Raw genomic sequence first — 26,776 nt, forward strand, 5'->3', positions numbered from 1 at the left:
AGGTGCCTGGGGCGAAGGAGACGCGCGCCTTCCTGGCCGAGCGGCCACGGAGCGAAGACTGAGGAGCTGCTGGGAGGGCAGTGCTGGTGCGCTGGGTGGCGGCTGTACCTGTTGTTGCGGGGGGCACAGATGGTGCCGCCCCCGCTAGGGAGCTCCCAAACGAGGACGTCTCCGTGTCGCTGGTGTCTCCACCGGCCCCCGTTGTGGTGCTCCCCTCTCCCTCCGGATCACTGGTGCCCTCGGTGTCTGTGTCAGTGCCCACCGGGGCCTGGTGACCTGCAGCTCCCTCCTGCTCCGACGCCAAATCTCCTCCGCCTGATGATGCTAAAACACAAGAAGACAAAGATTTAGGGTGGGGGGAGAAATTAAACTAAGTTGAGTGCATGCCTTAGCAATACCCTTTGCGGAGAGGACAGACACAGGTGCCTCTTGCACTAAGTCGCGAACTTGGGGTACACTACTCAGTACTTCTGACTAGGCAAACAGGTCTAGGGACAACACACGCGCACATGGGTGATGCTGGAGCATGGGTAGCTGCACTTGGCACCCTACAGAGGTGGGGGGCGGGGGCACAGGGCCATGCCTAAGGGAGCGGACTACACTACAGAGAGCGCCCGGGCCTAATGTCACCCACAGCCCTCCTCCCCCACCCAGACGCCTCCAATGCGCATACAGATAGGAGAATGTGCGGATACTCACCCCCTTGTGTCTGCTGTGCTGTCCTCAAGCGCCCATCCAAATTAGGGTAGGCCACCGCCAGGATCCGGGACATCAGGGGGGTCATGGTGCGACTGGCACCCCTCCTAGGTCGGGAGGCCATCCCCAGCAGTGTTTCTGCGGTCTTCCTCGTTCCGCGGCAGATGTCCTCCCACCTCTTGCGGCAGTGGGTGCCCCGTCTGTTGTGGACCCCCAAGTTCCGGACTTCCTCGGCGATGGCACGCCAAATATCGATTTTCTGGTGGGCGCTCACCTGTTTGACATGTACAGGGTGGGAAAGAGAAACCGTCACATATCTGCATGTTTGGAGTACATGCCCCCCCCTCCCCAACCTTGTCATGGTTCCCATTCTCTCATCTGTCGTGCGTTGCACTCCCCATTCCCTCCACACCCCACCAACTTACATCCCCCCCCTTCCACACAGGCATAACCCATTCAATGTGCACTGAGTGTACTCACCTGTTGGTCTGGAGGACCGTAGAGTTGCGCATACTGGGGGAGGACCCCGTCCACGAGCTTCTCCAACTCTTCTGAACTGAAGGCGGGGGCCCTTTCACCAGTAGCAGCAGCCATTGTCACTTCCAGACCGAGTTCACAGCAGCACTTGCAGTATAGGTCCTCTCCTGTGGATGATCAGGTCTCGAATGATTGAGCTGATAGAAAATGGCGGTCACGCCCGCGGCGGTGCGTACCGCGGCGGTGCGTCCCGCGACCGCCGGCGCACATCGTCATTGGCTCCTGAAACCCATAGGCTTCAATGTTAACCAATGCGTCTTCGCACAGCGGTCTTCGACCGCCTACCGCCACGGTGTGCCCCGCCAGCGCAGTGACCTCACATCCCATTGTCCCACTTCACAGGTCAGGCATCGGCCATTTCAAGGGCCCACATGGCTTAATTTCTAATGCGTCACACAGGCCTAGGCCTTGCAATGGCACACATACAAACATATCAAACCATAAATTTACCTGTACTGTGCAAGCTGTGTTGTACGTACCTGTGAGTGGATTGACTCTGTACTCCATATTCTCCTTCCTAGGCACCGTCCGCTGGGACTAGCGATGAGAAGGAGGAATCCTCGCGTGTACCGGCCGCTGGTGGACCTGTCGACAATGGAAGAACGCCATATAATACTACGATACCGACTTGACCGTGCCTCCATCCATGAACTGTGTGCCCAGCTGGAGCCAGCCCTGATGTCCCCCATCCGCCAACCCACAGGAATTCCCCCTCTGGTGCAGGTTCTGTCAGTCCTCCATTTCTTTGCAACTGGCTCATTCCAGACAACAGTGGCCATGTCATCTGGGATGTCTCAGCCTATGTTTTCCAAGATCTTATCCAGAGTGTTGTCTGCCCTGATGAAACTCATGCGGAGCTACATCATTTTCCCAGAGGAGGGTGATTTGCCTACAGTGAAAGCTGATTTCTATGCCCTTGGACACATCCCCAACATCATTGGTGCAATTGATGGGACCCATGTGGCTTTAGTCCCCCCAAATGACGATGAACAGGTGTACAGGAACAGGAAGAATTACCATTCAATGAATATCCAGGTGGTCTGTTTGGCTGACCAGTACATCTCCCATGTAAATGCCAAGTTCCCAGGGTCAGTGCATGACGCGTATGTTATGCGAAATAGCAGCATTCCCTATGTGATGGAACAGCTACAGAGACAACGTTTGTGGCTAATAGGTGACTCTAGTTACCCCAACCTTCCGTGGCTACTGACCCCAGTGAGGAATCCCCGGACAAGGGCAGAGGAACGGTACAATGAGGCCCATGGGCGTACTAGGAGGGTGATTGAGCGAACCTTTGGGCTCCTGAAGGCCAGGTTTAGGTGCCTGCATATGACAGGTGGATCCCTAATGTACTCACCAAAGAAGGTGTGCCAGATCATCGTGGCCTGCTGTATGCTTCACAACCTGGCTTTGCGACGCCAGGTGCCTTTCCTGCAGGAGGATGGTCCAGATGGTGGTGTTGTAGAAGCCGTGGAGCCTGTGGAGAGTGAAGAGGAGGAAGACTCTGAGGACGACACAGACAATAGGGACAGAGTGATACAACAGTATTTCCAGTAACACCCAGGTAAGAATCACCCACGCCATTTCACAATTGCTTATAGCCTCCTGCATCTGTACTTTCTGTAGTTCCCCACAGCTGTTTTTCATTAATTTTTGCCTTTCCCTTCCCTTCTCAGTGCTGTCTGACTCAGTACCTGACTTCTGCTTGGTTCGCCCATGAAATACAGCGTATTGACATTGGTATGTTGTCATGACTAATTGACAGAATAGAAATTGAACAGTAATATGTAATACATTTGTTAATAATACAGCATGACTCAAAACAGATTTGTGTGCAAAATGTGATTTATTTACAGTGCTAGATATCGGTACATGTGATTCTAAGGGTGATGGGTGGGGGTGGAGGAATATCCATGGCAGAGTCCAGTTCTCAGTCTCACAGGTGCATTGTTCTTTTGCCTGTGGAAGGATGGCGCATAGGCAGTTCATGGTTGGACAGGGTGGCAATGTGGGACAGTGGGAAGACTTGAGGGGGTATGTCCTGCTGGCGGGGGTCTTGACATCCTACTCTGTCTTTTTTTTTGGTCTCAGGCTCCTCTTACGGGGTGGTTGTTCTTCAGCAGGAGGTGGGGTTCTGGGGGGCTGTCGAGGTGTTGTGACCTCCTGTCCACTAGCGCCGGCGGAGGTGGTAGGCTGTTCCTGGTCCGGCCTAGTGACAGGGGCCCTGTGTGGTGCACCATGGTCCCGCAACGCGTCCTCTATCCTGTGGAGGGCCAGGACGATGGTCCCCATTGCGGTCCCGATGATTCTCAGCTCCTCCCTGAACCCCATGTAGCGTTCTTCCTGCTGTGCCTGGATCTCAGTGAACCTGGCCAGTACCGTCGCCATCGTTTCTTGGGAGTGGTGGTATGCCCCCATGATGGTGATGAGGGCCTCTTGGAGAGTGGGTTCCCTGGGCCTCTCCTCCCCCCCCTGTCGCACAGCAGCCCTCCGAGCTGCCCGGTTTCCCCTGGCCTCTGTCCCCTGGACGGTGTGCCCGCTACCACTGCCCCCAGGTCCCTGTTGTTGTTGGGGTGTTGGGTTAGCCTGGGTGCCCTGTAGTGGCGGACACACCGCTGATTGAGCTGTCCTAGAGACAGAGGCATGGGCCCGCTGGGTGGGAGCTGTGCTGGTGTTGGCAGAGGGGGTCGGGTCTGGTGTGGCCTGTGGCTGCCTGAGGGGAACCGACTGCCCAGAGGTCCCCGATGGTCCGGGCTGGTCATCAGGTTCACTGTCGACAGAGCTGCTATCCTCAGTGTGGGCCTGTTCCGGTGGTGGGATGGACACTTCTGGACCCTCCTGGCTGGTGTGTTGTCGTTCGGGTCCTGCATGGGGTAAGAGAGTTTGGTTATTGTTTCTGTGTGTGCAATAGCGTGCGTGTTATGGGTGCCCTTGTCCCCCAGTGCAGGCATTCCCTTGAGGGAGGTGTTGTGAGGGTAGTTAGTGGGGGGGGGGGGGTTAGTGCAGTGGTCATGCTTAGGTGATGGGTGCCCATGATTTGTGTTGGCATGCAGGAGTTGGTGTTGGGATGGGTGGGTTGTGCTGGTGAGACATTGTCAGGGAGGATGTGTGCTGGGGGGTTGGGGGTGAGGGTGGGGGTGTGGGTTGGCATGCTGGTGGGGTGGGGGGGATCTAGTAGTTGAGATTGGACTTACCAGAGTCCATTCCTCCGGCTACTCCTGCGAGGCCCAGAGGATGCAGGATGTTCAAGACGTCTTGCTCCCACGATGTGAATTCGGGAGGGGTGGGTGGGGGTCCGCCGCCAGTCTTCTGGACCGCGATGTTGTGCCTGGAGACCATCGATCGGACCTTCCCCGTAGGTCGTTCCATCTTTTGCGGATGTCCTTCCTATTCCTGGGATGCTGTCCCACCGCGTTGACCCTGTCCACGATCCGCTGCCATAGCTCCGCCTTCCTAGCTATACTGGTGTGCTGCACCTGCGAGCCGAAGAGCTGTGGTTCCACTCTTAGGATTTCCTCCACCATGACCCGGAGTTCTTGGTCCGAAAAGCGTGGGTGCCTTTGGGGTGCCATGGGGTGGTGTGGGTGTGGTGTGGGGTGGTGTATGTGATGATAAGTATGTTGGTGAGTGGCGCTTTGTGCTACTATGTGGTGTGTGTGATGGTGTAGTGTGCCTCAGTGTGTCTTGCTTTGGATTGTCTGCTGTGTCTCTCTCTCCTTCTCTCAGTAATTATGGTCGCAGGGGTTTGTGGGTGATGTGGGTGTGTGTTTTATAGTTGGTTGATTGTGTGGGAGTGGTGTGTGTATGTGTATCAGGTGTGTGTATTTCAAATTGTCCAATGTGGCTGTGTTTTGGTGATGTGTGTGTATTCTGACCGCGGCGGTGTGTACCGCCAATGGAATACCGCGTTTGAATGACCGCCGTGTGGATTTGTGGGTCGTAATGGCATGGGCGTATTTCTGTTGGCGTGACGGTGGAGGTTTGGTCATCTCCAGTTTATCGCTGCCCGCTGATGTGGCGGCCTGCAGTGGAGGACGGAATTTTGGAGGTTTGGCCGTTGTGGGTCAGAATGACCATGGCTGTTGACCGCGGCCGCGGCGGTGTTATGGCAGTCTTCTGACCGGCAGTAAGGGCCTTTTACCGCCGAGGTCAGAATGACCCCCAGAGTGTCAGACTACCACCGTTCACATTGTAACCTAAAGAAACATGATGGGGAGTACGTCATTGATCCTCACTCAGCTCAACACTCTTCAATATTTACATGGCCCCGCTCTGCAAGATCATCAGTCAACACTGCCTAAATATTGCCTCCTATGATGACGATACCCAATTGATCCTCTCCCTGACTGACAGCCCAGAAAACGCCAAGAGAAATTTCCACAACAGGATGAGAGTTGCCATTTGGATGGAAGCCATCTGCCTCAAACTCAACTCGGACAAGACAGAGATCCTCGAAATCGGCTCCACGCCCTCCGCCTGGAATAACTCCTGGTTGCTGACTGCAACACCGTCTCATCGGCATGCTTCCACACCCTTCAGCTCCTTCAAAAGATCTTCAAGTGTTTTCTCACCGAGACGAGGAAGTCAGTCACCCACGCACTCGCCAGTAGCAAACTGGACTATGGCAATGCACTCTATGCCAGCATCACCAAGCAACTGCAATCAAGACTACAAAGAATCCAGAATGCAGCAGTCAGGCTCATCCTGGATAACCTCCGACACCACCACATCTTCTCCCACCTGGGAGCTACACTGGCTCCCAGTCAAAAAGCACATCACCTACAAACTTCTGATACACACCTACAAGGCACTACAGAACATTGGACCAGCCTACTTCAATCACCGCCTCAACTTCTACCTACCCAACAGACAACAGACCGCAACACTGAAGCAGTTCAGGAAGGACCTCAAGACCTGGCTATTCGATTACGCAGCACACCCGCAAACAGCGTCTTGAGACCCCACAGGTGACTAGTTGCGCTGAAGAAATACTGATTGATTGATTATGTTGGCAAATCTCAATTATTAGGTACTGCTCTTGTTGACACTTTTTTGCCTCACCAAAGTTCACTCCCTGGAATTTCTTTTGACCACTGGTTTCCCTTGTCTTCACACTGGATATATCACTTTCCTTATCCACATTGACCAAAACCATTGTTTGTGTATTTTGAGTTCTTACTTTATTTCTGTTGCTGTTACCTCATTCTGCACTGGAAAGGCTTATTTCTGTCCAAACACATTTTAGGTGAAGGCAACTCTTCTACTTATGTATTACCCTTTTCCTGGTATTTGGAATGAGAGCAAATGCAGAAGATAAAGGGTGACGAGTCTTCACAATGCCATTTGGATAACTTTTAGATAAAACAAGCACTTTTTTAAAAAGAATTTCAGTGTCCAAGACCCTTTTCTTGAGATTCTTAATGTCGGATTTGTCTTTTGTTTATTTTGATATTCAGTCTTTATTTGGTTACTTGTTTTTGAGGAAAGTGGAAACATCTTAATTTTCTTTCTCTTTAAGTGGTTGTATGTAGCTGTATTATTTTTTATTTAATCTTTGAACTCTTACCTACATTTCTGTTTATGGGTATTTCTTTGGGGCTCTTGACTTTTGTCCCTTTTGCTTACTTATTTGTGTTTTACATTTATCAGTCCTTTGCAGGCATTTCACAATGTAGCCTGCTCAAGGCTGTCATGTTTGTACACAATAGTTTACCCAGAATATTGACGCTGCAAGCGTTATGAAGTCAGACATCAACTCTAGACACAGGAACAGGTCAGGCTTGTTCTTAGAAAACAAAATGTTTTGTTATATGAACCTCACCTAGGCCAACGAGGGTAGAGGGCATTCCAACCATGGCCGTTTTGGATCGTGCACCATTCCACTGACAGCTCCGCTGATGCTGGCCTTGTCTTTCCGGCCAACTGGGAGGATTGCCAGCAAACAACAGGCAGACCCTTGCCCTCCCTTTCAGGTATGGGGACAGGGCTTCATCCATATACCGGGACGGGCAGAAGGGCTAATACAACTATGCTCTCAGGTTTAGACATTAGTGTGTAGGTAGGAATCACTAGATCTTATGATTAGTTCAGGATGCTGGAACTGTTATATGTTTTACTCTAATAGTCACAATCATCACTGTATTATGTTCTTATCTGCCTAATATTTGCAGCTCATGCTTTTTTATCATCAGATGCTGTTGCTTCAATAAATATTGAAACTTACTCTGCATCTCGTTGTCTGCCTCAGCATGTGTGAGACTTTGTGTAACTGAGAGAAAGTGGTATCATCTGTTCCACCACAACTTCCCTTACGAGTCAAAGTGTCATGTCGCTTGGCTGCCACAAATCAGCTTTACTTTCTAGGGTTGGGTGAGGTGATGCTTGCGAGCTGACGAAGTCAGGCCGACAGCTTCCTATTGGTGTGGGACTGATTCAGCCACCCACACTCGGTGGTGTTGCTGCCTTAAACTTAGCCAGCTTACCCCCATGGTAAGAGTCCTACGACAAACATAGCTAGGCAAATTAAGCAGTCAAGTGCTTCAGGTGGATCTAGTAGTGTGAACATACAAATCTACTCCAGCTAGTCTTTGTGTATGTGTGTGGGTAGCACAAGTATGAAAGTGGAGTAGTTCAGGTGGATCAATTCACAGAAACACACAAATCTGTCCAGCCTGTCTTTCTGCACCTTGTAAGCCCAGAACCAGCCTTGCTGAGATGGCAATGAAATATCCATAGTGTATTGTTGTCATGAACAAGGACATGCAAGCAGCAAGACAGATCTGTGCTGTCAGTTCAGAATGTCTCTGAAGTAAGGAAAGTGCTTGCCTGTCTCACTGCATCCTCTGGCAGATGACACGCACACACCACACTGAATGTTGCCTTCTTTCTCAAAAGCCAATACATCAAAGACGGATGAGTGCTTCACACCAACTCACCATGCCTATCTAGCTGCACACCATTCAGTTACCAGAAACTGGTGTGCACTATAAAATAGGTGTGAAGAGTGGTAAGCTGAGCAGGAGTGAAGGTTGAACAAGCCCACATGACAACAGCCACTGTAGCATGTCTTGTATGACGGTGAGAGGGCTTGAATGACACCTTCAGTGTCAGAAGGAGCTGGCATCGCCTAAATCACCAAGGCAAACCCTGAACATTCAATGTCCCATGAATCTTCTAATACCTCACACATAGGAACAATGTGAGTCAGAACCTGGTTACTCATATACAAGGTCTCCAAACAGTAATGAAAGGCACCAATAGTGAAACCTCATCAGTATCAGCAATCAACAGCGAAATGTCCAAAGGAACCACAATCACCTGAAGTACCCTCAAAAGAGCCATCTGTCAATTTCAGCTCACTAATGGACATCTAGACCAGCCAATCCACCCACCAGCAGAGTCAGCTAATTCCTAAACACACAACACCTCACATTTCTGAATCCAGATTACATACTCACATTCTCTACAGGACTCACAAAAGAGAGACTGTCAACACAACAGAAATCAGCAAGGGCCTCATGACTTTCAGTATATTGCTGACAAACATTTATCTTGCATTTTAATCAATATTAGATCCCTTATCAAGATTGCAATCCACATACTTGGCATACTGAGTGATTCTAGGCCCGACATCTTTGCCTCAGAATCTTGGATGGGAGATGACATTTTCACTTTTCTGCATAAAACCAGGTGCAGACACCTAACAATCTATAGAAACTGATCACACAAACCCCTGTTGTAACTTGGCATGCACCAAGGAACCAAGAAACCTGCACAGATAAAATGCTTTGATGCGCTATAGTTTACAAAACTTCTTTTTAGACTAATATGATGTAAGATCACTTAACAGTAGACTGTGAGTCATTATTTATATGCCGCTAACTGCTCCCAACTTTCAACAGTTCGTTTCTGCTAATCTACCAACCTCCCTCACACAAAGTGAAATTTATGAATTTCCTTCTGTACTCTATATCAGATATCACAATTAACTGTGTATCATGGGAAACCTCAACACATGGTTTGACAAACTGGATCTTGACCAAACTGCAGGCCTGCTCAACAGTCTTGACTACCACCAACATCACCAGGGCCACAAATGATATAGGTCTTACCATAGATACCATATTTACCACAAAAGACCTTACCAAGGTCAAAAGGATACAGCCTATTACCTGGAGCAATAACAGCCTCACCTTCTTCAACTTAAAGACCCAAATGGAACCATAATTTCCCAAAATGATTAACAACATCACCTTCAAAAGACTGTGGAAGAGCATCAATATTGACATATTCTAGACAGAACCACTAAACCACTTGATCTCTGTCAACCAAATCCACCATTGGCTCATCAAGGTTTTTTTTTAAAGTACCCCACCTGTAAAACCTAAACATTAAGCAACTATATCAGAAGGTGTGAGGCATTATAGATTTGGCCATCATTTGACCATCAACTCTATCTTGTTCGAGTGACTCCACTTTGTGTCTTGCTGCAGTTGCAGGGCAGTGCAGGTGTTTTTCTTCATAGAGGTTGTTTTTCTCTTTCCAAGTACAAAGTTGGACAGTGCTTGAACATACTATGTGGGATGTGGACTCGATAAGAGTTCACAAGGCTGAGACTGTTTTTACCACAGGAATGTACGAATGTGTCTCGGAGCAAACAGGGGAATCTGGTCAGCTTCTAATAGTGTTTTCCATGCAGACAAAGTTCTGCCAGCTAGTTTCATAACAGAGCAGAGAGGGTCCAGAATTCTCTCCTTGAGCTTGTTTTACGGTATAAAAGACAGGGATCCTTGGCGCTCAGACAGGAGCTCGCCTGTGGAACGGACGCATTGCCCAGTATCTACTTGTGATAAGATCGGGTCTCCTGCTTGACTGATCTGAGGGCTCCCCGAGTTGCGCTGGCGAGGATGATGACTTTAACTTAATCAGTGAAGTATTTTAAATCTTGATTATTGAGCTCATGTATTCATGCTATGTTGATGCATTGCACGTTTCTTTTTAAGTCTTGACCACTTGATATAAGCATTTATCTTTGTATATAAACATATTCTACTGCACTTGAGTTATATGTTTATTCTCATATATTTGTATGACCTTTATTTTATATTTGGGAAGTACCTTAATAAATTCATTATTCAGACTAAGAGTGCTGAATTCTTTTGGAATCCTGTTCTCTTAGGTTAAGTGAAAGTAATACATTTTGGAATAACTTGCAGGATACAAAGTAAAAGATGAAAGTAAAAAATATTTGACAATAAGAAAAAGGTAGTTTTCCAAATACCAAATGAAATACTGGGGTGGGAAGCAGCCCCGTACCGTATGCTTACACAAGGGGTCTCACTGTGCTGGCTTGAGTGAAAACTTGAATGAGTATATGGCAGATGCAGAGCCAGCAGATGTATTGGCTTGTTTGCAGAGAGTGCCAATAGAAAAAGGAAAAGAACTTAGCACGTTAGGACGAACAGGCTAGATCCTCTTATGTGCTTATCGTAAAATGCATGAGAAATGTGCTCAGTTAGAACAGGAATGTGAGCAGATGGAAAAGTAATTGGTGGAACCCAAAAATACTTTCACAATGTTATCATGTCAGAATAAATTGTTACAAGACAAGATGGAAACTTACCAAACTGTGGCTAAGAGAGCAGCAGTACGCGTGGTGCAGTACAAATACAAGAAGAGACGGGGAAGAGTTTATAAAAGGAAGGTACATTTAGCTATTGCTAAGGCAAGGATAAACTGGAATCTTGAGGAATAGGATGGTAGTATCTGGGATTCTTCTGAGTTTTTTGATTCTGGGAAGAGTGTTGCCAAAATAGTGACCAGGGTGAGTGAGAGGACCAAAAGATCGTCTGTGCACAGAACATATTGAGACGGAAATTACAAGGAGGGGTCACAATACACTCTCTGGATCATTATTCTAAGCAACAGATTAGTGATATCATGGACAGTTTTCGTCAGAGACCTGGGGAAACATTGCTTACATGGATGGATTGATTATTTGATACAGGTGCCTCTGGAGTGATGTTAGATGTAGGAGATGCACCACATTTTTGTACACTTAGCACTGACCCCATTGTATAGGCAGAATTTAGGAGTTATCAGGATGGCAATCAAATTAGCCTGTTACAATTAGCGGTTGAGGAGTGTAACCAAAAATACTGTATGAAGGCAGAATGGCCACCAAATGATAAACCCTGGTATACACTGAGAGATGCCATGCACAGAATTAAGGAAGAAGGTATGAAATTGGCCATTCTCCTAAATGAGGCTCACAATTTGATGGAGGCACCGCTGATGGCATCAGTGCAAAATAAAATAATTTGTGTAGCTCCCCCAGCCTATAAGCAAGTGATAATGACTCTGATAATTCATCAGACAGGACACGGACTGAAAGATGTACATGAGGTAGTCTGTGATTTGGGAGAGTGGATAAAACCTGAAAGAGCCTCCCAGTATGAGAGCCACACAGTCAACATGGTATCTAGGAGAGATATGTTTATGGCATTTTTGAAGGATGGTGTGAAGAAAGAACAGATAGATGGAATAGAGACCGAAAGTCTGTGGGAGATGTATCGAAAACAAGGGCTGGACAGGACGGAGGGGAGCAGGAAAGTGAACAAGCAGGATAATAAGTGGATAAGTCAGGGCAAGTCAGAAGCGAAGGACGGAGAGAGAATAGCCCTCCACAGGTGAAGGGAGCAGAAGACTTGGACACCGATTGGTTAACTGAGGAAAACAGAGGGGAAGAGGAATTGAATTACCCCGTGGGTATCAAATCATATATTTGGATTTGACCATTGCTAAAGTCAACCAGTTGAAGTCAGACTAGGAAGTAGGCCAAGCTCCGGTACAGGGATGGGCTCGCAAAGATAATATACCCCATGTTGATGCAGAAATTTACTAAAAAAACAGGAATGTTCAAAAGGTCCGAGCTGCATTGGATACCAAAGCGGAGGCCTCTTTGATATATGAAAAGCCAAAAAAGTTCAAAGGACAGCCTTACACCATTACAGGGTTAGGTAGAAACTCCCTCCCCCACTTCATAGGGGGAACACCAAAAAGGGAATACACTAAAAAGGTACTGCCCCTCTTTGAATACATCCTTGGCATTGATGTTCTCAAAGGTATGACTCAATATTTGGAAGATGGCTGCTATCAATTTGGGTTGAAGAGATACATCTCAGCTGTGGCAGTGAGAGTGAGTCATTTGAAAATACCTCCAGTAAAGGTTCCCCCAGTCACCAAGGTGGTTCATTTAAAGCAGTACTGAATCCCAGGAGGCCAGTAGGAGATAAGCAAAACCATGCAGGATTTGATAGGGGCAGGGGTAGGGGCCTCAGTTACCACTGCGTGGAATAATCCTGTGTGGCCTGTGAGCAAACCGGATGGTAGCGGGAGAATGACAGTTGATTATCGAGAACTGAATAAACTTACACCCCCTTTGACCTCCGCTGTCCCAGACCGCATTACCTTGATTGAAAAGATATAGAGACATAAAGGGATCTGTATGCAATGATTGATATTACCAATGCCTTCTTTACCATACCATTAGCCCCTGAGAATCAAGAGCAATTCTCCTTCTCGTGGGAAGAGAGACAATTTTTATTTTTTAAACTTCCTATAGGCTATGTGCATAGTCCCACCATCTGTCACGGCTTGTGGCAGAACACATGGATGAAATACCTGTCATTCCAGGGGTGCAGCCTTCTCATTATATTGATGATGTAATGATTCAGGCAGAAATACAAGTACAGGGTGCAAACTCAGTTGGACAGAACTGTGGAACATTTGCAAAGCAAAGGGTGAGAGATAAATCCTGAAAGGGTACAAGGACCCTCCCAAAGTGTGAAATTCCTAGGAATTCAGCGGAATCAGGGACATAAGGAGGTGTTGCTGCAAGTGAGACAAACAGTCTTGGAATTTGCTACACCTCATAATAAGCAGGAAACCCAGTGGATTGTTGGTTTCTGGATACAGCATATCCCTCACTTTAGTCAGATTTTGGCCCTTTTTTACAAAGTGACTCGGAGGAAACATGAGTTTGAATGGGGAAAGCAGCAGTGTGCTTTTGAATTGCAAAGGAAGCCATACAACACGCTTTAGACTTGTGGCTAGTACAGGAGGGAGACATTGAGTTACATGTGACAGTTCAGGGGCAATACGCAAATTGGAGTATGTAGCAAAAACAGGGAAGGAAGAGGGTGCCCCTAGATTTCTGGATCAAAAGGTTGCCAGATGCTAGAGAGCTGCACATTCCATTTGAAAAACAGTTACTGGCATGTTATTGGGCTCTAGTGGATACTGAACAGATGACAATAGGACACAATGTGATTCTGAGACCCAAGATTCCAATAATGCAGTGGGTGATGAGTTCACCCAAAACTCACTGGATAGGGCATGCACAAGAAGCAAGTGTCATTAACTGGAAATGGAACGGGGGCAGAGCTAGCCAGCCAGCAAGATGGCCGGCACTTTGTGAGGCTCTGCTTCGGCTGGGGCCCATTTCGCCTATTTCTCCCGTCAGGACGGAGCTGGCCGAGTAGCGAGACAGCGGGGGGTGCCTGAAGTCGGCGGCGTCCCCTCGCTGCAGCGGTGGAGGCTGATCTGCGGCGGTGACTGGGCACAGGTGGCGAGATCGGCTGCCTCGTGGCGCGGTGCGCTCCCGGCCACCGCGCTTGACGTGGGGCTGCCGTGCGCCGCCTCGGGGGAGATCTGGAGGGCTCCTGGGGTCGCGCTCGTTGAAGTGCACCGGAGGGCCTGACCGGCGGAGGTATCGAACCGCGGCCCCCTTTTGCGCTTGGTGTTTTTCCCCGCCGCGCCCGAGGATCGCATCTGCGCCTCGGGAGCCTGTTACCGCGCGGCCTGGGAGCCGGGCAGCTGCGCGGACGGCTTCGGACGTTAGGCGGCCTGAAAGCCACTTTTTGCAGGGAAACGGCCTGTAATATTGGTGGCCGCCTTCGTGGAGGATACTTGTTGGTGCCTGAAGGTACCAGGGGGCCGTTCGGCGGTCGGGTCAGACCGCGGCCCCCCGGCTGGAGCCATTTAGCCTGGCGGCTGGCTGCCGGTGACTGGCCTGGACTTTCCGGGATCGGTGTGGAGCGGTACTAGGAGTGGCGGATTGGCGTGATCTGGCCCCTGTGCTCCGGGCCCGATCCCTTGAGGTCAGTGGGCTGCAGTGCCTCTTTGCTGCAATTACTGTGGGGCTGCTGGTGTGGCAGAGTTGGATGTGCGGCCTAGAAGACGCATTTAACGACTGGTGAGCAACGGAGAGGACGGGATTGTGGCCGGGGCCTGGAGGTACGGTGGTGGTGGAGGAGAGGACCGGAGCGAGGACTGGCGCAGTGGTGCTCTGGCCGGGTGCCGTTGGTTCAGCGGCCTGCCTGGTGTTGGACATTTGTGAGGTTAACATTGCCGCTGGTACAGGATAGAGCTGATTAGCAGGAGCCTGGTGGAATTTGTGACAGTAGGCTGAATATCTGGCTTCCTTTATTGGACCCCTAAGGAGGTTAGTGGTGTGTATTCTGCGACGACCTACTGACTGAGTGATGGGGAAGGCGGAGCAGAGACAGGCTAAGCTCTCATTTGAGGGGGGCCGATGGAAGGGGGTGCACCTGCTGCTCAGTCGGAGGAGCCTGCGATGGATGAGGGGCCTTCAGACGGATCAGTCAAGGCTATGTTTCTGGACTCAAAAACCAGTCTCGCTGGCATAGATGGGAAGCTAGATCATGTGACGGAGCAACTTGATCGCATTAAAACTCAGGTGGACGAGCATGACTCCCGCCTTGACCAGTTGGAGGCGCGTACTTCCGGGCTGGAGGACACGCAGCGAGGTGAGAGTGAACAGTTGCTGCGCATGGAGAGAGTCCTGGAGGTCATCCGGGCAAAAAATTAAGATTTGGAAGCCCGGTCGTGCCGGAATAACCTTAGGCTGATAGGACTTCCTGAGTCCACAGACATGTGCAGAATGGAGGATTTTGTGGAGGGAATGCTGTCTGATCTTTTCCCCGGCCAGCTGTCCCGCCTGCTGGTAGAGGAGAGAGCGCATAGACCGCTGGGGCCGTGGCCCCCGCCTGGGACTCCCCCGCGCCCTATCATCATTCAGCTCCTAAATTATCGGGACCGAGACACGATTCTGCGACTAGCCAGGGAGCGCTGCCCGGTGGTCTATAAAAACACTGAACTGAATTTCTTTCCAGACTACACCCCTGGCGTGCAGGTGGCGCGTAGGGTGTTCTTGCCGGTGAATCGCTCGCTGGCCCAAACGGCTGCTAGGTTCTCTCTCATATACCCGGCGAAGCTAAAGGTGCAACATGGCGGGTCTCTTCAATTCTTTACGGATCCGAAGCTGGCGGCGAGATATGCCAAGTCTCTTCCTCGGAGGTCTGAGGCGGTGCCTGCAGATGATCGTGCTGCAGAGCGAGAGTCGCTGAGTGATAATGACTAATCGACATAGACATCGTCTAGCAGAATGAGCCGCTGCATTTGGCTGTGAGATATTTTTGTGCCGCTCGTCCTGAAGACACTCCTTTTGTGCTGGGCCCCTTGCCTGCCCTCCCTGCCCGATACTAGGCTGGTTGGGCGGTTAGCTTCCGTCCTCTGGATGAGTCCCCACTATTTACATATTTGGGTAACTGTGGTTTTTGGGGGGGAGGGCTTTGCATTTGACTCGTTTGGGGGGTCTGTGTGGGTGGGGGGTGGGGGGGATCCTGGGGTTGTTGCACTATGTGCTTTTCTGTTTTTCTTTCTGTGTTCTGTGGCTGCGAGGGGTAGGCCAGGGTGGAGGAGCGATAGCGTTGTGCTCTATGTCCGCTGGGGAGCGGGGATGACATCAATGAGAGCGTCTCAGATTTGTTGCTTAACATGAAATGTGCGTGGCTTGAATGACAGACGGAAAGTGCGTTATGTCGGCTTATGTCAAAAGGCAGAATATAGATATATGCATGCTACAGGAGACACACCTAGTGGAGAACACTTTGCATTACTTAAAGGCGGGATGGATTGGGGAATGCCACGGCTCTGTGTACTCGCATTATGCTAGGTGTGTAGCGATTTTGATACGAAAGGGGTTACAGTGGTGTACTCGTAAGGTGATTGTCGACCCATTGGGGCGGTATGTTCTGCTTAGCGGAGTGTTGATGGATAAGCCGTGCTGCTTCACGTCGGTGTACGGTCCTAATTCGGATGATCCTGAGTTCTTCAGTGAGGTCTGGCGATTGGTTGAGTCTCTGGGGGAAGGAACTGTGTTATGGGGAGGAGACTTCAATGTGACCCTTGATCCCATTCTAGATAGAGAAAGCACAGCTCAGGTGCAGCGTACTGCTGCTGCTTGCGTCCTGTCTGCGATTATGGAGGATGCGTAGTTGGTGGACTTGTGGCGGATGAGGCACCCTGCGGTCCGGGAAGGTACTTGTGTTAATTATGTGCATAATAGTTGGTCGCGCCTTGACCGCTGGATAGGCTCACGCGATGTGGCTTTATGGACCCGCTCGGCTGATCATCTGGCACGCACGCTGTCCGATCACTCCCCGGTGTGAGTAGAGCTACCTGGCAGGCCTGCTCAGACTTATATGTGGAGGCTTCCACTTGGGGCACTTAGAAATGAGTTGTTCTGTGAGGAATTGCGCCGTGACATTAATCTTTATTTTGAACAGAATGCTGGCACGGTAGAGTCTGCTGGTACGCTGTGGGAAGCCTTTAAGGTGTTTGTACGCGGGATATGCATTTCAAAGCAGCACAGTGTGTTGCGTGCACTGCACCGTGAGCTGGCTGAGTTGGAGGGCCAGATTGCGGACCTGGAGGCTCGGCTAGTGTTGGACTGGTCCGGAGATAAATTGGCGGCCTTGAGGGCTGCAGTCTCCGCGTATGAAGAAACGTCTCTGAGAGAATTACATTTTTTAGGGAAATTTGCATGGGCCAGGCACTACGGAGAGGGTGACAGAGCTGGACGCACCTTAGCGAATCTACTACGCAGGCCGTGGGCTAGTAGTTACGTGACCGAAATGGATGATCCGAGTGGGGAGCGAGTGACGGGTACGTCTGAGGTTTTGAGGGTCTTCACTACATTCTTTCAGGATCTTTATTCTGCTCCCTCTGCGGTTCCTGTGGAGGTGATTCAGGGATATTTCTCTGACATTAGTCTCCTCTGGTTCGACAGGGCGCATAGGGAATATTTTGATGTTCCCTTTACTATAGAAGAGGTGAAGGCTGCAATTCGGAGCCTTCCGGGGGACAAGGCCCCTGGGTTGGATGGGTTGACTCAGCGTTTTATAAAGAATATGCTGACATTTTGACGCCCTATCTATTAGAAGTGTACGATGAGGCCCTACAGAACGGAGTCCTCCGGGCCTCTCTGCGCAAGCACTTATTGTTACGGTTCTTAAGCCTGGTAAGGCTGCAGTTAGCTGTGATTCGTACCGGCCCCTATCGATGATCAACATTGACAACAAGATATTGGCTAAAATGATCGCGGCAGGGCTGCAACCTCTTATGACGAGACTGGTGCTGCCGGATCAGTCCGGGTTTATTCCGGGACGGTCCACAGCACATAATTTGCACACGTTTTTTGCCGTTGCTGGCTCAGTTTCCGTCGATGATGTGGCTGTGGCTGTGGCGGTGTTCTTAGACGCTACTAAGGCGTTTGATTCATTGCTGTGGCAATATCTGTTTGCGCTTCTTGAGAGAGTGGGAATGAGCAGGCGTTTTGTGAACTGGATACGTTTGTTATATGCGCAGCCAGTGGCTCGCCTACGGGTGAACGGATGTGTGTCGGAGCCCTTTGCGGTGGCGTGTGGCACTAGGCAGGGATGCCCACTGTCGCCATTGCTTTTTGCGATCGCGATGGAGCCGCTGGCGGCCTGTTTGCGACAGCACCATAGTATGCGGGGGCTGCCGTTTCATCAGAGAGCGATTCTGATCTCCATGTATGCTGATGACGTGGCGCTGTATGTACGTGACCCTGCACACAACTTAGACGTGCTATTGGATGAGATTGTCAGATTTGGAGGTATCTCTGGAGTGGCGATAAATTGGGCTAAGTCTGTCGTGTTACCTCTATTGTCTGGAACGGCAGTATGCCGTTCCCACTATCCTATTATATGGGCGGATGGGCCTGTTAAATATTTAGGCCTTTGGCTGAGCTGTGATGTTGAGGCGCTCTGGCTTGCCAATTATGGTAAAGCCATGACTTGGATAGAAGACAGAATTACAGCATGGCGTTCATTGCCATTGTCCCTGACTGGGCGGATTGCGGTGGCTAAGATGCTTGTACTGCCTAAATTTTTGTATTTGTTCATTAACCTACCGCTGGTGCTTACGGCTGTTTTTTTGCAGCGCCTTCGTTCTGCGCTGATTCGACTGGTATGGGCGGGGGTCAGCCTCGCATAGCCTGGAAAACACTAGTGTTACCATTTGCGTTAGGAGGACTCGCGGCCCCTGATTTAGAGCTTTATTATCACTGCGCGCAGGCCCTGTTTGCGTACTATTGGATCAGGCCGATCCGTTATTTGCCGCACCTAGCTCCCGAAAGTGATGCGGTGTGGCCTGACGGACTTGAGCGAGTGCTGGGAAACTTGGACAGGGCTCGCCCTCGAGGCATTGATACGGTGGCCTCTACGGTCTGGGCCTGGTCGATCTTACTGAAGGCTTCTGGGACGAATGTGCCGTTTGCGCCGTCTATGCACGTGGCGGCTGCTGGGGATGAGGTGATGTTTCAGGACTCGCAGCTCCGGAATTTCCTTCGGGCCTTCGATTTGATAACCCTCGATGATTGGTTTGTTGATGGCAGGTTGGTGTCCCCGGAGAAGATCCTGGGGGATAGGCCTGCCACTGCGCTCCACCGTTTTTATGTGTTGCGGATATGTGCTATGCTGCGTGCTCGCTACCCAGGCTTGCCTGCGACCCCGATGTCTTGCCGCGCACTGGAAGTGTTGTGGAGTGCGTGGTCGCCAAAGAGGCTTATCACAAAGCTGTATGGTTGTGTGCAGGAGCAGGGGGAGGGGACAGGTCTGTCTGTAAGGGTGAAGTGGGCGGCGGATGTGGGGGAGAAGATTACAGAGGATACCTGGAGGGCGTGCTGTGCGCATATGAAGGAGTTGTCACCTAACTACAGGTTGCGCCTTATACACTTTAAGTTTTTGCACCGTTTATATTATACCCCTCAAAGCTTATGCATTATGGGGCTGTGAACGGATGATACCTGTGCAAGATGCCGGGCCTCTGCTGCTGATTTTTTGCACTTGGCGTGGACCTGTCCGGAAGTGTATGCCTATTGGAGGAAGGTTTTTTGTGCACTCTCTGAGATGATTGGGCTGGAGATTCCTCCGTCTCCCTTGATGGTGCTGCTGGGCAGGGTGAATGGAGTGCAGACTACAGTGCGACGTCTGGTTGGCATGAGGTTGCTGCTGGCTAAACGCAGGGTGGCAATTTATTATGGCCGGGCTCGGTCTCCTCAGATCTCAGATTGGCTGCGAGATGCCGTGTTCTGCCAGGAGCAATTAACAAACTGCTGGGAGCTGACACCAGTTGGATCCAGGCCACGGGACATCTGGGCGCCTCTTCGATCTTACCTTGAATGTGCGTCTGTCTGAGGAGTCTGTTGCGGATGTGTATCTTGATATATTGAGTGCTGTTCCCACTTCTATAGGCTGCGGTTGCACGGAATGGATGCTGAGAGTGTTGCTTGCTCCCCCGGCTTTTTCTCTCCTACTCTTTTGGGGTTTCTGTTCTTCCTCTCTGCCACATGTGTTTAGAGGCCTGCCCTTGGACTTGACGGCCTGCTGAGTCCACTCGGCAGGGGACTGCTGGTATACAGACATTTGGTACTGTCTTGAGACTTGTGGCATGGCTAATGCTTGGAGTGCCGAAGACCCATTATAAAAGTAACTGCTTTGATTTATAGCTGTAAGGGCAGAAGAGGTAACTTTATATTTCTGTTGTATGTTGTTTATATAAATATATAAATAAATAATAATAAATAAAAAAACTGGAAATGGTACATATAGGACAGGGCCTGGGTGGGACCAACGAGAACCACATCCCTGCATGAAAAGTTGGCACAGGCCCCCTTGGAGGATGAGGAGGTGTTCCAGGAGGTGCCAAAGATAAGAGAGTCACCAGTGAAGTGGGGTGAGCTGTTCAAGTCCTTGTCCCGTGAGCACAGGAAGCATGTATGGTTCACTGATGGGTTAAGAAAAGTATGTGGGGGCCAAGAGACATTGGAAGGCAGTGCCATACAACCCAGTAACAAACAATCTGCTTTCCACTACTGGAGAAGGAAAGAGCAGTCAATATGTAGAATTGTATGCTGTGTATCAAGTCTTAAAATAAGAATTACCTGGAATATGTCACATTTATACCTATTCTTGGTCTACCACCAATGGGCTAACTACCTGGCTCCCCATGTGGCATGCACATGTCTGGCAAATACATTCTAAGGAGGTGTAGGGCAAAGAGTTGTGGCAGGAAATTTGGGAAATGTTATAGCAAAGTAGTCAGTGTATACCATGTAAATGCCCACTGTCGCACTGACTCACTAGAATGATGGTTTAATTCACTTGCAGACGAAAAAGCAAAAATCTATGAAGCAGAAGTGGCGACACATGGTTCTGACTTGGTGGGGATGGCTAAGTGGGCACACCAAAAATATGGACACCTTGGAGAGAAGGCCACTAACAGGTGGGCAGAGATTAGAGTGATTCACATTCCCCTAGGCTTGATTAAAATGGTGATTATTTAATTTCCTATTTGTCAACACACTCAGAGGAGATCTGTTCCGCATTCAGTCAGGGGCCAACTAGAGAGAGGAATGTTGCCGGGACAGATATGGTCAATTGATTACATCAGACCAATGCCAATTAGTCGAGGATGTCAATATGCATGTACAGTATGTCAATACTTATTCTAGCTATTTGATAATGTATCTATGCAAGCGTGCTACCCAGTCCAATATCATTAAAACACTAGATTTGTTGATTTTGTATTATGAATTTCCACTTCAGATTCAAAGTGAATAAAGTATCCCATTTTAAAGGTAAGTTGGTACAAGACTACTGTTCACAGCACAATATAGAGTGGATTTATCATATTATATCCCATATTACCCACAAGCTGTAGGATTGATTGAGAGAATGATGGATTGTTGAAGTCTCAGTTGAGGAAATTGTCAGATGGATCAATGAAAAATTGGAGAAATGTAGCATTACAGATACTGAAACAATAGACCTTTGACAAAGCAGAGACCCCTTTGATGTGAATGTTAACTGCAGCGTTGCAAATACAACTCCATGTGGCAACCAATACTATTACATATTGGGAGACAAAGACAGGAGCTTTAGCTCCGTACCGAGCAACACCAGAGGCTGCAGGTCTTGATTTGCATACTTTGAATATGTACAGACTAAAACCAAGAGATATGGTACCCATTGAAACAGGAGTTGGGATACAGATTCCTTCAAAACAGTTTGGATTAGTTGCTCCTCGATCTGGGCTGGCACTCAGGGGTATTCAGATCTTGGGGGAGTTATAGATGCAGACTATCAAGAAGAGATAAAAGTGATACTATTGAATAGTGGGGATGCTGATTTGATAATACAAGTTGGAGACAGAATTGCTCAAATTGTGATCATTCCAGTGTAGGGAGGAATAGTAAAAAATGGGACTACCGTAACCCTTCTTACTGTGCGAAGGGAGGGAGGCTTTGGCTCCACTGACAAGAACCCCGGTGCCAAGATGTGGTTAGAATCCCCGAATCGTCCCCCTGAACCAGCAGAAATAATAGCAAAAGGAAAAGACAATAATCTGGTAGTCATGAAATCAGTACAAGAAAAGTGGGAGCATGTGCATGTTACTTGCGAGAATAATCATACTTGTTTCTTTTCCAGATCATACTACAAGGTGCCTTTGTGCTGAGTGCGCTGCTTGGAGTGTGTTTGGTCATGTCCGAGTGGGGTCGAGAGGGACCGAGGGCCCCCAGCACCTTTACTGCATCTACCTAAAAACATATGGACCTACCTAGCACAGAATATTCTCAACAGGTTAGACTTTTGCATGACAAATATGAAAAGCACCACCAATGTCATTTACACCTGATTGGTTGCCATACCAACTTCTGTTAGTGTTTTGCTGCAGGTATTTAATTCCACAAATGCAGACAAGGTGGTGGAGGAAAGTGACGTACAAACTGATCTATTCTTTAATGAATATAAGCCCTCCTGTTATATTTGTTGGTACATAGGTATAGGTGACATTACCGCAAAAAAATAACTATCCAATGGGCAACTTAACATGCTTAATGTTACTGGCGGCAGAAAGTCATTCTTACAGGGCATACTGTTATTTACATTTTTACTCATATTGTCATTTTGTGTTTTACAGAAGGTTTGTTGTTCCTACTGGATCTCTTGAGGGAAAACTGTTGTTGCTTCAATGTGCATTTGCCATTTTTTTTGGTGTTACATGTTAGATTATAACAAATGTCACCTGCGGTCACATTGTAAGTTATAACCTGAGTAAAATTGTTTCACTTATCATCTGTGGTTTCTTGGCAAAACCTACATCTATTTTTACACTCTCCGCAACAATCACTCTTGTGTTCTACTGAATCTCTCAGCTACTCCACCTTGCGTGAAAATCACACACTGCAGCACTTTCCTTATATAGGTCAATCCCATTCAATGCCATTTCAGTCATGCACCTAAATGAAGCCTGCCCAGGAAGCTGATCAAACTTGGAGTGCTTATGTGACCTGCTAGTTTTCTATAACAGCAGGACCAAGTCTGATTTCCTTATGGGTTATCTCTTTCAGAAGTAGCCTTGTGGGCAAACACAATTGACTGGAATGCTGCCTGACAGATTACCAGTGGTTGAGATTAATTTCCTACTTGTGAAACATATTATGCCACATGAGAGGAGGGGAGGGTCATGCTCCTGTAGTCACACAATTGTCAAGTGTGCTATGCAGACTCTGGAGCCTATTTGCCCCCGTTCTCCTACTGACTCGTCAACAAGAATAGGTTCCAGAGGCAACATGGCACCCTTGACAATTGTGTGCCGCTAGGGGGATTCTCCCCCCTCCTCTTCTATAATATGATTCCCAGACTCTATAACTGCATGATTCAATGTTGTATGTTGTTTGTCCCATTTGATTAGACCTGTTGACATGAGATAAATTCCGGGGCATCTTGCTAGTCTTGACAAAAGCCCTGGATCCAAGAGGCCTAACAAAATAGATCTGAAGCATGTTGATAATTCAATTGTGTAAGGACCATTATAGCTCTATTTTACCCCCACCCCCTATTTGCTTTTAGATATACCTGAACACCAATATTAAAGGGATACCTTGACTGTTCAAGGTGTTTTTATCTTCTCCCCAAGAACCCGGCTGTGATAACATCAAAAGTGCTCCTTAGAATATGGTTGAATCCATCCTGGTTTTTAGGGACCAGGATGAGACCCGGTGAGGAAGCATGCAACTAATGAAGTATATGATGGTCCAACAAAGAAAACCTTTTGGTTGACTTAAACAGGATGTACTTCTCTGTGTATCTAACTTTGAGTATACTCCTGTGTGTGGGATACTCCAATTACTTTGGGAGAGTATATCCCCTATACAAAAAAAACCTTCTGACTCCCTTTCTCGAGAGGTGGTCTAGTGACCACCGACTTGGGTCTCTTTCTTGTGGAGAGGGAAGGTTCAACAGGAAATTTAGACTGTGGTCGTAAAGATGTACTAAGAGTGGCTGGTGTTGATGTTTGAATGCTATTTGATTCTGGGCCGAGATAACGTTAATTCCTAGAGACTTCTACTTTGAGACCTTTGAGAAATCAACCAAACTGTTATAATCAGACATCAGGCCACTAGCTCATGGGGGTAGACCTATAACGCTGGAAGGATATTTCCATGGTGAACTACAATATAAGAAAAGGCTCACTGCAGAGAATATATACGAATCCCAGAGGTCTGTAATCTGTGGAACGTGACCCACGGGGCGTGGAGTCATGGGAAGAGGGGAGCAGTCTTATTGTCAGCACAAAAAGGATTTATGAAAAACTGTTCCCCTACTTTTCAGAAAAAGACAACTGCCCAGAGTAGTTCATTCCCATACTTTAATGCTTCAACTAAAGTGTCATTCAGGGAAGGTCCTTTGCTGTGTAACCAAAGCCAGGCACATGGGTAAACAACTTCCTACCAGAGTCTCTGCTGCCTGAAAGAAATGCAAGTGTGATCTACGATTTAATTTGCAAATGTAAAGGATGCTTGGGAGCCAGTACTGGCTTTAATTGATCAAATCTTTGTAATAACAAAGATGTATTCTTTTTGAGTGGTAGTGCAGTTAACAACTGAGCTGTGATGTGACTGCTTTTAATTGTAATTGTATTTACATAGTGCTTACTACACCTAGTAGGTGTTGAAGAGGCAGTTAAGTTAAAGTCTGGGTATTGCTAAAATCTATATTTTGGAAGCACCATTTTATCGTAAAAAGTTTAAGGCATTTTGTAGCAATCTATTTTATACTGCGTGTAATAAAGTTTAAAATAATGATTTACATATTCACCGTGCTTTCTGTCACAGGTTATGACCTTGCAGCACTAAAAATGCAATAGTCACTATTTTCAAATGCACCACCCAAGATTTAATTGTGTGGCTGGCTGGTTACACACAGATGACTGCAGTGCTTTAACTAAAAGAGGTTTCATAACGTACTATAGTGCATTTCCCAATGAGTAACAATGTTTTATATTGATTTTTATTTTAAGCTGTGTGTTATTTTATATGTAGCTACCTGACGGTGAGAGACCTGAAAAACGTACAGAATAGTTTGTTTTAGCCCCATCTTTGACCCCCACCCTCACGCTCACTGACACCACCCCTTTAGCATGCAGCATCACAGTTCCCATAGTTTGTTTAATGCACTTCAACAGCTGGATGGTCTGGCTGCCCATTCCTGTGCAGATGGTGGGAGGTTGACAAGAATTGGAGCACTGCACTGCACTAATGCCTCAGTGAGTACAGTTTACTCATACAATATAGCTAGCACTGGTTGCGTTGGCCTGAGGGCCCAACCGCTCGGGCTGCAACAGTCTGGCCACAGCTGAGTATCACTCAACCTACGCGGCAAGCAACAGATATGTTTCTTTTTTGAGCTGCTGCCTCTGCCTCCAGTTTGGTGCATGCCTCACTTGACAATGCACAACCACTTACTTGAACTTGGGCTAAATTAAACCCTGTATATGTGTTTTTTAAAGTGAGGGGCACTCCACCTTTAGGTTGTGCAGATATGCACTGTCCTACAGCACTGTGCTAGCTGCTGCCACAGCTGCTCTCCCTCCCAGGTAGTGCCTGCCTCATCATATGGCTGCACCCTTGCAATTAGGCCAGGTCTCACTCCCAGTCAGCAGCCAAGAATAAAGCAGTGTGTCGCAGGTGCACACATTAATTAAGCCCCATGTTGCATGGAGCACAGCACAGGATGTTATACCACCGGGTCGGGAAGCGTTATCATATGGCTGTCTATGCTCAAACTCTCAAGGCCCTCCAACAACCCCCCAAACATGACTGAAGCCAACAGCAGCAAACCAACATAACCAGGAGCCACCCACAAACCTTTGGTTTGCTAAACACTGTTTAATATAATTTATTCACCGTAAAAAATATTCGCTGTGGGAATTAGGAGCGTTTATGGTTGACAACGATGAGGAGTACCAAGTTCTAGAAATGTTTGTCAGGAGGGGGTCCTTCTGCCTAAAAAGGTTTGATGAGGGGGTCTTGGCATCAAAAAGTTTGAAGACCTCTGATGTATCCACTAAAATTGAAAGCATTATTAGGTTGATTCATCAAAAAGAAAAGTGATTAATGTTGAATCCTATCAGTGAACCTGCTAAAAGATTAGGAAACATGGTAGATTTTAGCAAAGTGGAAAACAATGAGGGTGTAAATAACAAAATGATAAATTCCATGAAGTATTCAGTGATCAACTTGAGTTTCTAAGAGGATATACTTTCAAAATTGTTAAAAGACCCAGTTGAAACTGTTGTGAGAAAAGTAAGAGGAGTCCCATTTCCAGTAAAGGGCACAGTGTGGGCAGAGTTACAAAAATTAAGAACTCTAGGTAAATTGAAGCAATAAAAGATACGCATTGATTGGCCCCATCTATCATTTTACATGATGCCACAAGTAATGTGAGGTTGGGCATCAATCATAGAAATCTGAAAAAGGATGTAAAGGTTGACAGCTATCCACAAACGAGAATTTTGAAGAAGTTATCCTCATTGAAAGCAACTAAGAGTTTTTCAACGTTAAACCTATCTTCAGCATACCACCAGACCAAATTCCATGAGCAATCTAATGATCTAACCTCATTTATTACTACATTTGGAGTGGTCAGTAACCTATGGATGCAGTTTGGACTTATTTCTTTGGCCTATGTTTTTCAGAAATCTGTGGAGCAAGTGCTGAGGGGTATTCCAAGGATAAAATTATATCTGGATGACATTCTGTTTTCTGATGGATACAACTACCTGTGGATTCCTCAACTAATGAATTATCCCC

The 26,776-nt window shown here is 48.0% G+C and overlaps 1 protein-coding gene and 1 long non-coding RNA gene across 4 annotated transcripts in view; one reads left to right on the forward strand and one right to left on the reverse strand.

The window, feature by feature from the left end:
• The window catches only part of LOC138300756 (uncharacterized), a 409,302-nt gene that overhangs the window by 312,832 nt on the left and 69,694 nt on the right, over positions 1-26,776 (forward strand). For all 3 annotated transcript variants that reach the window (XR_011204999.1, XR_011204998.1, XR_011205000.1), the window contains 2 exons: positions 20,790-20,904; positions 22,110-22,262. This is a non-coding gene — a long non-coding RNA (uncharacterized lncRNA). The remainder of the gene's footprint in view (positions 1-20,789; positions 20,905-22,109; positions 22,263-26,776) is intronic.
• The window catches only part of SRGN (serglycin), a 130,938-nt gene that overhangs the window by 25,328 nt on the left and 78,834 nt on the right, over positions 1-26,776 (reverse strand). The gene's annotated exons all lie outside the window — the stretch shown is intronic.

This window comes from Pleurodeles waltl, chromosome 6 (assembly GCF_031143425.1).
Source record: "Pleurodeles waltl isolate 20211129_DDA chromosome 6, aPleWal1.hap1.20221129, whole genome shotgun sequence".
NCBI lineage: Eukaryota > Metazoa > Chordata > Amphibia > Caudata > Salamandridae > Pleurodeles > Pleurodeles waltl.